Raw genomic sequence first — 14,250 nt, 5'->3', positions numbered from 1 at the left:
ATTTTATGTCCCCTAGCATTTCTTGCAGATGGCTCAGTTTGTTACCAAGCAAAACATGTATGAGTCTGCATTTTCTCTAAGCTTCCATACTCATATTTAAAAGCATGTCTTAAATCTAAAGCTTCCAGCATTTTGAGTTTCAGTTTGACAAATTTACGTAAAGCAATTAGATACCTTAAACAAAGATGACTAAATTCTGTCTTTCACAATTTTGTGTCTAGTAACTTTCTAGTAATTTTTCTCATTCTGGCACTAGCAAGGCTATTTAGAGATGCCTTCAATGTCTCCTTTTTAATACTTATAGAGAACTGGGAGGATATTTAAAATATCGCTTTACAAATCAGCACAGAGGATTACCGTGCTTTGGGTAACTTCTATCCCTATCTATATTAAACTGAAATGCTTTCTTGAAAGTCACATGATTTTTTCTAATGAAATTATCCTGTCATTGGTATATTGATAACTTGTTAGACATTTATGTGTATCAAAGATAAAACTATTGTTCTCTAATGGTCCTAGATTTCTTCACAACAGTCTTCTCTCCACATAGAGAAGCAGAGAGTCTAAAATGAGGTGTTAACCGCCACATTATAGGAGGATTCTGATAAAAAAATGGAATCTGCTGCCAGGTACTGCCCAAAACAATGTGATAGCAAGCAACATGGAAACTTGAACAAAAAATTGCTTGTTTATAAATGCCATGGAAGATGGAAATACAATATTCTGAATGAAAGAAAAATCTGGACTATTCATTGTTTTACAGTTTTTACGCAGAATAATTAGAATTTAAGTAATCACCTTAACCATGAGAATACTGTGGAATAACTTAGGTAACTGATAATTCAGCAGCATCTCTAATAACTTGCTTTAGTTGTTTCAACACTTACCAAGACGAAAGGAGTTGTTTCTCTCCAATTTTCCTCATTCTCGGAATATTGTGAGAATAGTATCTAATACATGCTCTAGGGTGACTTTGTGATGCTGACTGTTCTGTTCATGCTGGATATTAAGTTCTGCACCTTTAAAACTGGTTCCCAGAAGGAAGGGGGAAAAAGAAGCGCGCAGTTTGTTTGCAGAAAGAGCACTTGCTCCCCCTTGATCTCATTTACAGACTATTGTCTGCAGCACGGACAGCGAGAGAGAGTGCTCCTTGGCTTTTAGTCAGTGTTTTTTAGTTAGCTGAGGCCAGAAGTTTTTTGGAACTGTTCAATTATTGCTCTATCCGAGAAGACCAGGGCTAGGGTCTGGGGTGGAGCCCTCCAGGCTGCACTGCGGCTGGGACACCGGACCTGAGCCCCGGAGAGACTGAAAGAGAGCCAAGCTACATCCCACAAAAAGGACTCTGAATTTGCCATCTCAAAATAATGAAAGGTTACGTTCTTTAATATTACTCAATTTTTCATGTTTGTGAGTACTTTGCTTGTTAAATAAACCATTTTTTCCACTTGTCTCCAAAGAGATCCTTCCCAAACCAATAAGAAAAAAGGGCTTCTTGAATTTGCTTTCCAAAAAAATATCCCATTTGAAAGTTTCCTCCCAAATTTGCCCTAAACCAAGACAAATACTTTTTGGTGCCTAGTGTGTGGCTCAAGAAAATGGAAAAAAACTGTACTAATTGCATTTTAATTTCATTTACTCTGTAGTGGGATAAAGCAGTCAGTAGCCATGTGGCATAAATTCATAATGTCTCTCTGTGTGAAAGCCTTCATGTGCATCTAGTCCGTAGGCTTTTTTAAAGTTTTAATACCTTTCTGGTCCCTAGGCTTATTTTCTTATCTGGACATAGCTCTAATGTTGTCCCTAAGACGTAGCATTTACAGTAGAGGGGCATGGATTTGGGTTGCTATTGTGCTGAGCAAAATAAACCATAATAATAATGGTTTATAAGGAATTTTAAAAGGTACTAAAACGGTTTGTTCAAGATATGTATGGTTTATGGTTTCTTTATCCTACCCTGTATCCTAGTTCTAATAGCATATTTTGGGAGTTTATTTGTAATTGCACCCAATTTGTTAGATGAGGAGCAAGGAATGAGGCTTTTCAGCCTTTTCTGTCCTTCCCTTCTTCTCCTTTGAATCTGCTATGTCACTTTTTGAGAATATTCAATTTCCCCTGAATGTTAAAGAGACCACTTTCCTGGTATTTTATCTAATAAGCTTCCTCTATATAGTTTGCAACTTGTCTAAAATGAGGGCTAATACGTCCAGAAGAGCTAATGAGATACCTAACCCAGGTGTGGACCCAGGCACAAAAAAAAATCCTGAGTGGTGTGGAGAATGGGTGGGTATGGCCCAAACCCTGAAAGAATTTTCTGACCCTATAACCTGGGACTTCCACGTGAGAAAATGCAGAACCCAGCTGAAATGGGAAAATATCTGAAAGTGCTGTGATGATTCTAATAAAAAAAGCTCATTGCAATAAGCTGGCATATGCTTATTGTACACTGCTAAATACTGTAGGGCAGCAGACAGAGGCAGGGAGGCAGGGAGATAAATCAGCAGCTACCCCAGTCACTCAGGCTGCAGCTAAACCAGAAAGTGAGCCTAAGCCTGCAGCTAAACCAGACTGTGAGCCTCAACCAATGGCTGCTGCTCCTACCACGAGAGGTGGGAAACACACAACCAAAACCAATCGGCCAGTGGATGATGATGATACGGGGGAAGGACCCTCAAAGCCAGCTCCAGCAACTGACTCCAAATCAGAAGTCATATTGAGTCCTTTTCCCTGAAAGACCTTAGTAGCCTAAAAACCGATTACACTCAATGACTTGATGAATCTGTAATTAATTGGCTAATCTGTCTTTGGGATGCTGCAGGCAAAGCTACAATTCTGGATAATACTGAAATGAGGCATTTGGGATCCCTATCACATAATCCGATTATCGAACAAGGAATGATGAGAGGGGCTAACCCTCACAATCTCTGAGCACGGATCTTGAGAAGTGTGAGACAAAGATATCTGTGTGCAAATGATCTCTATATGCAGCAACTACCACTTCATGATGTAAAGAAATTATAAAATATTTTTGGGGAACATAAAATTAAAAAATTTTTGTCTGTAGCCTTCTGCAATAAAACACATTACTGTAACTTCAGTCAATTATGAAGCTAGCACTATGAGCTAGTGATAGAAAACCTCAAATTCTCTTGTGCCTCTTATCTTTCCACTGCAAGAGACAAATATTCACATAGGAAAAATAAACTGGACAGAGCAAAAGCATCAGCATCAGCATCAAAATCGCAGAGTTCTGTCTCAGGGACCTTCACATTTGTACCATGCTGTTTTTAATTAAGTTAGCAATTATTTGTCTTTCATTTATACAAACATATAGAAGGAGGAAAAAAGAACATTATATTTACCTGTACTACAGCAATAGCCAGGCTGGACATTTGTAATTCTGGACATTTATAAGGGGGTTTTTTGCCCCTCCCCCCCTAAATATTTTGTTTTGACTGAGGTGTTCTGTATGCTATGTCCCCTGCTGTGACATAGCAACAAACTCTTCTGTGACTTCAATTAAGCAAGAAGGAGGCTCATTACATAATCCCAATGGCTGTGGCTGCTGAAAGGATGCTTCTGCACATGGAGTATTTTTTTATGCACATTTCCAGAGTGTTTGCTCATAACCAGCATTATGTTATGTGTTTTAATGGAAGCTGAAGTCACACAGCTCTGCCTTCAGGGGCTGACTTGGCAACTTCACTCAGACAAGAATTTACTAGATAACAAAGTCTGGAAATATCACTGAAGTCCATTTTAGACCGTGTTGAGAGTTAAGTAAACATGATTAGCAAGGGAGCCAAAAGGGTAGCTGTGAATTTCTGCTTCTGACAGAAAACACTGCTTATCTTACATTACTTCAGGGAGGAAGAGTTAATTCCCAATGAGCATTATAAAAGTAAACAGAAGTTGAAGTGTATCCAAAACTCAAAATTCTAAGCAATTTCAGCTACTAACATCTTCTAAGTCAATATAACTATTTCCCTAAGTATTTAAAATACTACAGATATTAATGAAAAAAAAGACAACATGAAGCACTTCAGAGGACTTATTATTTCTGTATAATCTCCAATGACAATTTTATCCTGTAAGAAGTTACGAAATTTCATGAATTTTAAAGATGTAATTAACACACACATTGGAGCAATTAGCTGCCAAAAAATAAAATCAGACTTTTACAGTAATGTCTGCCATTTTATATGTTTTGAATATTTAATTATAAAATAAAAAGCACTTTTCTCAAAAGTGACGCAACAGAAAATGTTACTAGTGAATTCTGAAAGCTGGAAAAAAAAGATGCCTCCATCCTCTAGGTAAAATCAGAAGTAAACTGCTGCAATAAAGCTGTTGTCTCTTGTGACTGCTTGAGCTCTCTGTGAGTATGAACAGGTAATTTTCTCAAAGGAAGGGTGCAATCTAGCAGACATTAAACTTTCCCTATTCTACAACAGCAGCAATCCATTCCATTATGCTTTAACTTTTGGAATGTGCTGATGATGCTTCCATTTATTCACCTATCAGGGAGAATACACTGCTACCAAACCACAAAATTGCATTCTTTGGCCAGATCACCACTTGCATACCTACTGCTATTCTTGAAACTTGGAGAGATTCTGCAGAGATACAAGGTTTGCTTGCACAATTCCTACCATAGAAGCTGAACTAGCAAGAGTTGGCATTCAAGTACTCTGAATGCAGGTTCTCATTAGGAATCTATAGGCTTTAAGCTCAGTGAAGCTTATTTCCCTCATTCTCTTCCAAATTGAAAAAATAATAACATTGCATTATACTTGGCAGCACAAATAAAAACCCCAAAGAAATCCTTAATTGAAGAAATCATTTACAGGAGGAAATTATAAAGGAAACAGGTACAGATAGGAATGGTGAAAAAATGCCAAAGGACTTGCACAATGCATTTACTGGCAAGGTACTTTATGCAAGTCCAGGAGATAAAGTTAGATAAATTGCCATAAGATCAGTACCTGTTAAAGTTTGGCACAGATACTGCACACACACAACAGTGTAGAAGAGCATTTACTTCCAGGTTCTGTGTCAGTCTCTAACACCAACAGAATAAGCAGAAGATTATATAATGAGAAAGTATCTGTCTGCAATCAGCGAAAAATTTTAAATATTATCCCATATACCACTTGCAGGTTCAAATATATTTCTAATATTTTTCTACTTTATTTAGATGTATTTAAAACTAGAACCAATTTTTGGCATGTTAAACTCACATCTGCCACATTCACAAATTATAATCAGTTTATAATTTGCATGGCAGGTCCTTGGGTGAAACAGCTGGTTTATCAATAAGAAAATATCTCACCTAGTAATTGATGAAATGGGAACCGCAAGTACATTTTTGTGGGTGTACATTGATATCATATCCATTTCTGCATGCAGTGGAGAGGAAGCTCTGCTTTTACTAAAATTTTAATCCCTATATGCCAGTTCCAAGAAGGCAGTAGAGCTTATAGGTGCTATGTGGTGGTTTTCATATTAGGAAACTGTAACAGATTATAAGCAACTCCACAGCTAGACATAGAGATTTTTTTTAGATGGTTAACACACTAACTGTTTCACAGGCATATATTAAAAATATAGTATTAAGACATACAGAAATTATAAGCACTTGCACAAACAGAGAACCTCAGAACAATGAGAACAAATCAGAACACTATTATGGAAGAACACCATATGTGAGATTAATAAAGAAACAGAATGGATTTTTCACTCAAACAGGTAAGAAGATGACTTACTGATTCAAACCCTAAGCATACACAGTAACTTCTAGCAAACTAAATATAGAGCCTTGTAATGTCAGTTCTATTAAAGTAAACCAGTAAAAACATTTAATATAACAAAGAACTTACCAGTTATCAAAAATAATTTTCCATAGCGTCTTTAATGAAACCTCTTTAATCAGAATTTTCACATTAAAAAAGTAGGCTTCTACCCTGTCTTTCTCACCCACTAAACACTTAAGCAATTTGATCTGCATTTTATAAATCTGTCAGGATCATGCAAGTATTTAATTCCTTCAACCAGTAAAATTAATGCAGCAGCTTAACAAAACTCAAAGAAAAGGAATTTCTACAGTAACTCTGACATTATTGTATTTGAAATGGAAAATATGAAGTTTTCCTCTGATTCTGCTAAGAACTCTTTCAGGCCTTGTGAAGACATGATAGTGCAATAAATGCAAAACAGTCCTTATCCTGAACTGGTGAAGCTTATGCTAACAGTGCTATCTGTTTGAATTGTGAAGACTTTTAATTGTGAAGACTTTCCATCAGAATGAAAGAAAAAGAGAGTTGAGAGCTGAGAACATGTATGAGTGAGAAAGAATGAGCAACAGCAAGTAAGGGAAAGGGAATGAAGGAAAAGCTACTTAAAGCTCTAGTTACTTTAACTTCTCTTTTTCTATTACAATTATTTCAACAAAAATTTTTGGAAAAGAGAAATTTTAGGAAAGTCTTTCCTTTAATTGCACTTTTATAATCCAAGAAAAGAGAAATTTTCCTTCTGAATTATTATTACTCCCATATCAATTTTCCCCAATCCATAAAGCTCATATTCCATATCCATGTACCTCCCATTTCCATTTTTCACTGCAGAGATATATCAATAACTGCAACAGGATCTGAGTAAACTACTACCACTTGTACTAAATTGACTTTAATGAAATGAATAACGGTGAGAGAATAGAAAATATTTGTAAATTTCCAGTATTACTGCACTGAAAATGGTGAGAATTTCAATCATTGTGAACATCATCATAAAATTTTAACCAAGTAATCTTTTCACTCAGTCTAAAATTCTTCTGTTTTTTAAGTGTAGTTCCTATTCTTCAATTATTTTATGAATATGGAAAATTCTGTGATACAGGTGTAAGACCAATAGAACAGAAAATGTTAAATAGGTTTTAATGCTATAAAACCCCATTTTTCTAAATAGATTTTTCTATTTAGATGAGCTACCACCATCATTCTCTGGATGTCAAATCAGCTTATCATGGATTGATATTTATCAGCTGTATAAAATAGACAAGAAATACAGACAAGAAATACCATCCCATAGAGAACTGGAGATTAAAACAAATCAAAGGTTATTTAATTGTACTTCCATTTGCAGACATGTTTTTCTCATCTGACCTCTTTTATTTTCCTTATTGCATTTCATATTATTTCCTAGGTTGTAAACTTACAGACAATCTGAGGAATCCTGACAGCTAGTGAAAACCCCCAATGAATTTATTTAAAACTGTTTTCTGACATACAATTGCAGCTGCCAGTTATTTTACAGAAAATTCACTTTGTCCAAAATACAACATTTAATTAAATTCACATATCACACTAGTTATCTAATTGAAATTAAAAAAAAAAAGCTTAGGAATTACAAAGGACTTGAACCGAACAATTCATGTCTATTATTTAAAGGGTTTACCACAGAGAGGTGAGAAGGTGAGAGAGGGAGACGGCAAGCAAAATTTTGATTGACAAACTCTTACACTTGAGTGAAACATGAAAAAACACAGTCCACATATGTTTCTTAAAAAGTATACAGAAACAGAAAGAAGATACAAGTAGAAACAATAGTCATTAAGATTGTTAGGGAGAGGCAGAAAGAAAGGGAGAAGGAGGGAAAAAAGAATATTGGCAACTGCATCTTTCAAATAGATGTAGGAGGACATGTTTTCAAGGATAAGTCCATAAAATACAAATGAATTCCAGAATCAGGATAATGGTGATAAGAGAAAAAAATTTGAAAGAAAATGCAAGAAATTAATCCTTTGCCTGTGTAAAGGTATGTTTAGTATGTCACATAATGGGTAATACAGATAAATACATAGAATTCCACTTGTACTGAGTTGATGCTTCACAGCCTTGAAAACTAAAGATATTTTACATATAACCAAACATCACAAAGATCTGCTTTAATAAGTTTGTAATGAGCAGTAACAATTAGTCAAAAGAAACAAAAATACAGTGCCTTTGAGAGCTTGTAAGAGGGTTGCCAAGCTCTCATCCTGGAAGCAAAATTCTCAGTGTTTACTAGGCGTTCAATTCCATTAGCTTCATATATGCTAATTATTTTTCTTACTAAATACACTGCAGATTTTGGCAGGGATACCTGAAGGGATACCTGAAGGTAACAGGCAGGAATTCTAGAACATTCCAGATATCAACCAAGTTACATTTTCATGAGTTTGGGGTTTTTTTTAGACAAAAACTACATACATACTACATATTATAAAGTCTCCCAAAAGATAAGGGACTGATTATCTTTCTAGTAAACAACTGTTCTACTTGATACTAAGGTCAGCCCTTCATCATCCCCTGGAGACATTTCCTACACCAGTGGAGGAACTATTGTGTGTAAATACAGCTATCCTGGTCTTTAGCTTTGGGGTCTTTTCTGCCTTCCCTATGATTAATTTCAAGCCAAATACTGAACTTCTTCTTTGCAGCGAAATTCTAGACTTGTGCTTCCAATTTGATGTTTCTGATAGGATATAAACAGGGTCTTTGAAAGTGGTCCAGCCACTGTCTTTACATGGTTTTGTCAGTGTTCTAGAAAGCATCAATTTATTTCATTGACAAATATCTACTCAAGCAACACCGCTCCTTCCACTGGATAAGCCTTTTCCATTCCTACCTCCATAAAACTTCTGAGAGAGCCATAGGGCTTCTTAAGACAAGAATAAGGCTGACAGAGGAGGACCTGAAGCACTTGCTCAATTCTTAGGTCATCGTTGGTATATTTAGTTACCTCTATTGATTCTCTTTATGACAGAAAAAAATTGCATATGTAAATTCTGTAGCTAAGTTTCATAGCATGCACACTGAACCAGAAAAAAGCAAATACCACTGAGTTCCAGCCTCTTATTTTTGTCACCAGAAAACATTTCTTAACATAGAAAATTTAAACACAGTTAATACAAGTAAATGCAAGAGATAAGGCTGATATACCTGAGAACAAGGATGAAAATTTGAAATGACATACAAGAAAAATTTAATAGTACAATCACGGATAGAAAAAGCATGGAAAACATCAGACAATTGCATAACTTTAATTAAAAAAATCTGGCATACGTTAGGAGGGAACAGAAGAATAATAAAATCAAGTAGCTATATAACTATGTGAGTTTATGATTAAACTTCATGAGCTAGCACCCTGTCCAGCAAGTCTCCTTACTCAAGGATGGGTTCACACTTCTGCAGAGCTTTTTAAAGCATGGGCATGACCAACTGCAGGTAGACAGGTAGACTAACTGCAGATGGTTTCTATGATAAGAACATTCCAAGAACAAGTTTATTAAAGAGTAGGCACTGGGAGTTTGAGGGTAGTCAACACCTGAACTTCTATTTAACAAGTTTAACTTTTGCTTACATAGTTTAGCTCCATTTTTGGCTATATATTAAAAATCATGCAGTAAATTAGCTATTCAGAAGTTATCCTTGCTAAAAAAAAATCCTCAAATTACCTTTTTTTAAAATTTCTTCAAGGAAAGAATAATAAAACAATTACTAATCAGTCCTCACATTGTTGAAGATTTTAAGCCGAAGTCATGTAGCTTTGAAATCCCATTCAAACATAATAACTATTTAACCCAATTACCATTCACATAATTATACTTGTCTATCATAGAGAACTGTAGTCTGTATTACTTTGAAGTTCACATTACGAAAAGGAACTTTATATTTATCTATCCAGACTCTATCAAACACATTTTCCAAAGAAAATGAAGATTGGCAGAACAAGCTTTGGCCAGTTCCTCTCTCTGCCTCATAAACTGATATTGGTTGATCTTTTATTTCAATTTGTTGACTAATTGAACATCATAAAAAGTACTGTCAAAACCTGTACAAAAGGGACTAGCAGATTTTCTAAAATAAATATTGTATTTTTAAATATTAATCAACTTCCATGTCATATCTCAGTTGAGTAAGGATTTCCAGTCTCTTGTTTTGGATTAGAATACTAAGTGCAGTATGCAGAAATTTTTTAAAAATTTCTCAACAGACCTGGGTGCCAAAGGGAGTGTCAGTGCAGTATTAGTTAAAAGCACTTTGCCTGAATCAGGTGGGACCTTTCTCTAGGAAGTCACTCAGAAGGCAAAGGTGACAGATAACTGAGACTTTAAAATTTATTTTTTCCTGAAAATCAAATCCAAAATTATGAACACCATTTGTTTCAGTTTTCCAGTTTCATCTTCTACCTTCTACAGCTGGAGTGAGCAGTCCTGGCAAATGGGTTTAGCTGTATCAAGACAGTAAACAAAGGTGGTTCAAAACAAAACCTATATCCCTTCTCATCTGCCTTCTTCCCCATAACCAGCATAAGTTGATATATTTACAATTTCAAAGTTATGTGTAGACTGGATATTTACATGGTCAGGGATGAAAGAATACCAAGGGAAATGTGGCTGCATGCCATATTAAGGCCATGTAAAAATTAAGTACGTAGGAAGATTAAACTGCAAGGATTAGCATGCAGGGAAGTATTTAATAATTTTATTTGAGATTTCTACCCTGTGATGCCAAAAGAATAATTGAATATTTCTGCAGGAACTCCCAGTACAAAAGCACACTGAGAACCTCTCAGAAAATGCTGCATTCTAGAAAAATTGACCACTTTGATTTCCTTTGTTTGATAATTTCAAGTATTAAATCCACCCAGTTATTTAGGTGAGAAGGAAAGAAAGAAACAAACAAAAAATCAACAGAAATGTTTCATTACAATGTTTTTAGTTCATGATTACCAGAAAACTATCCATAAACTGTTTGTAGATGGATAGTACAATATTTCCTGCTATATTTTCTGGTTCAAAGGTGCATCATAAACTGTTGGCACAGTATTCTACTCAACCTTGTTACAGAAAAAAACAAATTGCCTTAAATGCATAATCCACCCCCCAGTCCCAACATTTGCTGTCCTTTTCTTAGAAAAAATCCCACTCTTGTTACTTTGAGGAGCTGGTGGTAAAGGTATGAGAGAGGCAACAGAGCTATAAAGCAATACTCAGGCAGAAAAGAGAAGAAAAACACTGGAGGCACTAAAGATTTTTACAAGTTTAAAGCACGTGTTTAACTGAAAGCTTAAAATGCACAGGCTCAAGCACACGGCTGAACTTGTGCACTTGTAGCCCAGAAGACTCATCATATCCTAGGCAGCACCAGAAGAAGCATGACCAGCAGCTTGAGGAAGCTTACTCTCCCTCTCCTACTCCACTCTTGTGAGCCCCACCTACAGTGCTGCATCTAGCTCTGGGGTCCCCAGTATAAGAAAGACAGACCTGTTTGAACATGTTCAGAGAAGGACATGAAGATGCTCAGAGGGCTAGAGCACCTCTACTGTGAAGATGGGCTCAGAGAGCCAGGGTTGCTCAGTCTGGAGAAGAAAAGATTCTGGGGAGACCTTAGAGCAGCCCCTCCTGTACCTCAAAGGTGCCTGTGGAATTCTGGAGCAGATAGGACATATAGGAGTCATGATAGTGATAGGACAAGGAGTAATGGCTTTAAACTGAAAGAGGGGAGGTTTAGATTAGACATTAGGAAGAAATTCTTTACTGTGAAGGTGGTGAGACACTGGAAAAGGTTGCCCAGAGAAGCTGTTGCATGCATCATCCCTTGAAGCATTCAAGGCCAGGTTGCATGGGGCTTTGAGCAGCCTGCTGTAGCAGAAGGTGTCCCTACCCATTCCAGGGGACTGGAACTAGATAATCCTTAAGGGTCCTTCTAACTGAAAACATTCTATGATTCTATTAATTTCCCTCATGTCCCTACTTGTCCTATAAACTGGATGACTTTCAGTGTTAAAGCACAAGTCTGAAAAAACACCAAAGTCCTGTGTGCATACCATGACGGCGGTACAAACAGTATATGTATTTCATTACTGTTTCAAGGATATTTGACTTTTCTGGTTAAAACACTGATTAGCTTTTATTCAGGCAGGATGTACACTTAGGTGTCTCCACCTGCTTACATCAGTGATAAAAAGAGAAAAAACTGAAAAAATAAATGCATCACCTTTAACCCCTCTTGTTTTTCACATCTATTGTTAGAAAGACATTCAGACTTCTATTGCTGCAGATTTTAAAAGGCTTAAAGTTCATTTGTGATTACCCTTTGACACTATGTTAACAAAGACACAAGTAAAAAGGAAATTTCTCAGCAATAACTGCCCCCGGTTTTGGTTCATGCTATTCCTTGATCTGAAATAGGCAATGAAATATGACTTTCAACCTATTTTTCATAACACTTCCTATTTCCTCTCTTCTGTCTTCCAGTGGTCTCAGAGATTTTCAGAGTGATCCAAGATCATCAAAAAAAGACAACTAATGCTTTGTTTTAAACTTACTGTTATCTACTGTGTTCAGTCCACAGGTGTACCAGAAGAAATTGTAACACTTAATATTTCTTTTCAGGACTTGCAACTTTTGCATAAGAAATGAGTCTGAGAAAACGGGGGAAATTCCTATTTCTTAGTATATTCTCTCATAAGGCCTCCTCTGTTTTCATGTGTTATTTGTTATTAGTAAATTATAAACCCTAGTCCAAGTGTCAGTTGATCACTGAAATGGAAATGTTTCAAAAATTTTCCTTGCCTTAACTCAATTTCTGTTAAAAATGTATTGGTATAGAATGAGAGGAAAAAAAGCATTACAAATGAAACATCCATACATTGATTGTGAAAACAGATGCAGAAATTGCTCTAGACTTGTACTACTACCAAGGGATTAACTTTATGTGCAGTTATCCTGCTTTACATTTTAGCAAATTTAGTTAGCATTAGTTATTTCTACTACAGTAGAATGTATGTGTAGATCAAGGTTTAATTGAGGGTAGACTTTAACAGCAAGATAAAGATCCAAAGGTCCTTATCAACCTTGAATGAGCAGAGCAGATGACATGGATATGGGTAGACCTTTGGTCTTAAATGTAAGCTACATGAATCATTGAACTTTTGCCTATTCTCACATATTGTTTTCTTATCCAGCTTTTCTCAAGGTATTCTAAAAAGTTTCTTATTGCTTGTAGATATCAAGTACAATTACTATGGAAATAATAAGCTCCCTTTAAACTTATACTCTTTGTGGTCATTGTATATGACAGACTTGGATAACACTCCAACACAAAGAGGCTGAACATGAGACAGTTGCAGAGAAGCTCTCTGGTCAGGTGATAGAACTCTAGTCTGGAAGCTCTGGCACCACATTTTAGTTACACTGAGTCTATGAACTTTAAAATGATGGCTTGATACAAAGCCAACAAACATCACACAGGTACGTCCAGTAACCATACAAACACCATTTTTTCCCTCTTACTGTTTTAACAGACACATGGAAAAATAACAGTAATACCAAGCCACTTGAATGGAAGTTCTTAATTTGAAATCATAGACATGTTATATAAAGTCCTACGGGAAGCCCTGTGTCTTTTTTGCAGACATTTACACTGAGGTTTTTTAAGGAGTTTAAGGCAGATCCTTCATACACAGACTTCACACTGAAATTACTATTAATGCCATTTGCCTGATTTTGAGAGATGCAAAATATCTTAAGATAACATACATTGCTGCTGATCTTCTGAAACCTCATCTGTGCATTACAACATTATGGACTGAAAAGTCTGAGGCACAGCAATAGCTCAACCTCCTCAAATAGGTCACTGCAGCAGAGATCAGAATCACAGAAATCAGGGGTTTTTGTCTCAGTTCAACAGTCCTTTCACTCTACAAAAACTCATGTTGCAAACAAGACATCATGAAATATTGTGCCCTTTAACCATATTTAGGATTATTGTCTTCTAGATTTCACTTTAGCAAAATATCTGGTGTTGACTACTTCCATATATATATTTCCCAGAATTTTTTTATATTGTCATATTAAACTCTTTTAAATATTCTTAGCACCAGACTGAAGCAACAACTAATGATGCCTTAAGGATTACTAGACTGTCTGTAACCACAACCTGAATGTTTTTTAGGGCTTTAAAAACACTTTTCAAGCCTGAAAACAACTACAGTAACTCTCTGCAGTATGTCCACTCTTGCATTAGATTGAATTGTGATAAATCATTATTTAGAGGTGTTGGTTACAGCTACGTTGCCAAGATGCAAATATATGTCATACTTCAAGAAGGTACTCAGTCTCTTCCTCTTGTTAAATTAAAAATAATAATAAAAACCACAAAACAAATACCAGCCTATCATTCCCAAACTTTTTGTAATTACTTTCAGTGT

At 35.9% G+C, this 14,250-nt stretch overlaps 1 protein-coding gene across 8 annotated transcripts in view; it reads right to left on the bottom strand.

Moving 5' to 3' along the window:
* Nucleotides 1-14,250, bottom strand: part of PALLD (palladin, cytoskeletal associated protein) — a 190,202-nt gene that overhangs the window by 93,317 nt on the left and 82,635 nt on the right. The window lies entirely within an intron of this gene.

The sequence above is a fragment of the Passer montanus genome, unplaced genomic scaffold (assembly GCF_014805655.1).
Source record: "Passer montanus isolate IOZ18808 unplaced genomic scaffold, ASM1480565v1 scaffold14, whole genome shotgun sequence".
NCBI classification, from domain to species: domain Eukaryota; kingdom Metazoa; phylum Chordata; class Aves; order Passeriformes; family Passeridae; genus Passer; species Passer montanus.
Note: the sequence above shows the minus strand (reverse complement) of the source record. Positions and strands in the feature narration are given on the sequence as shown.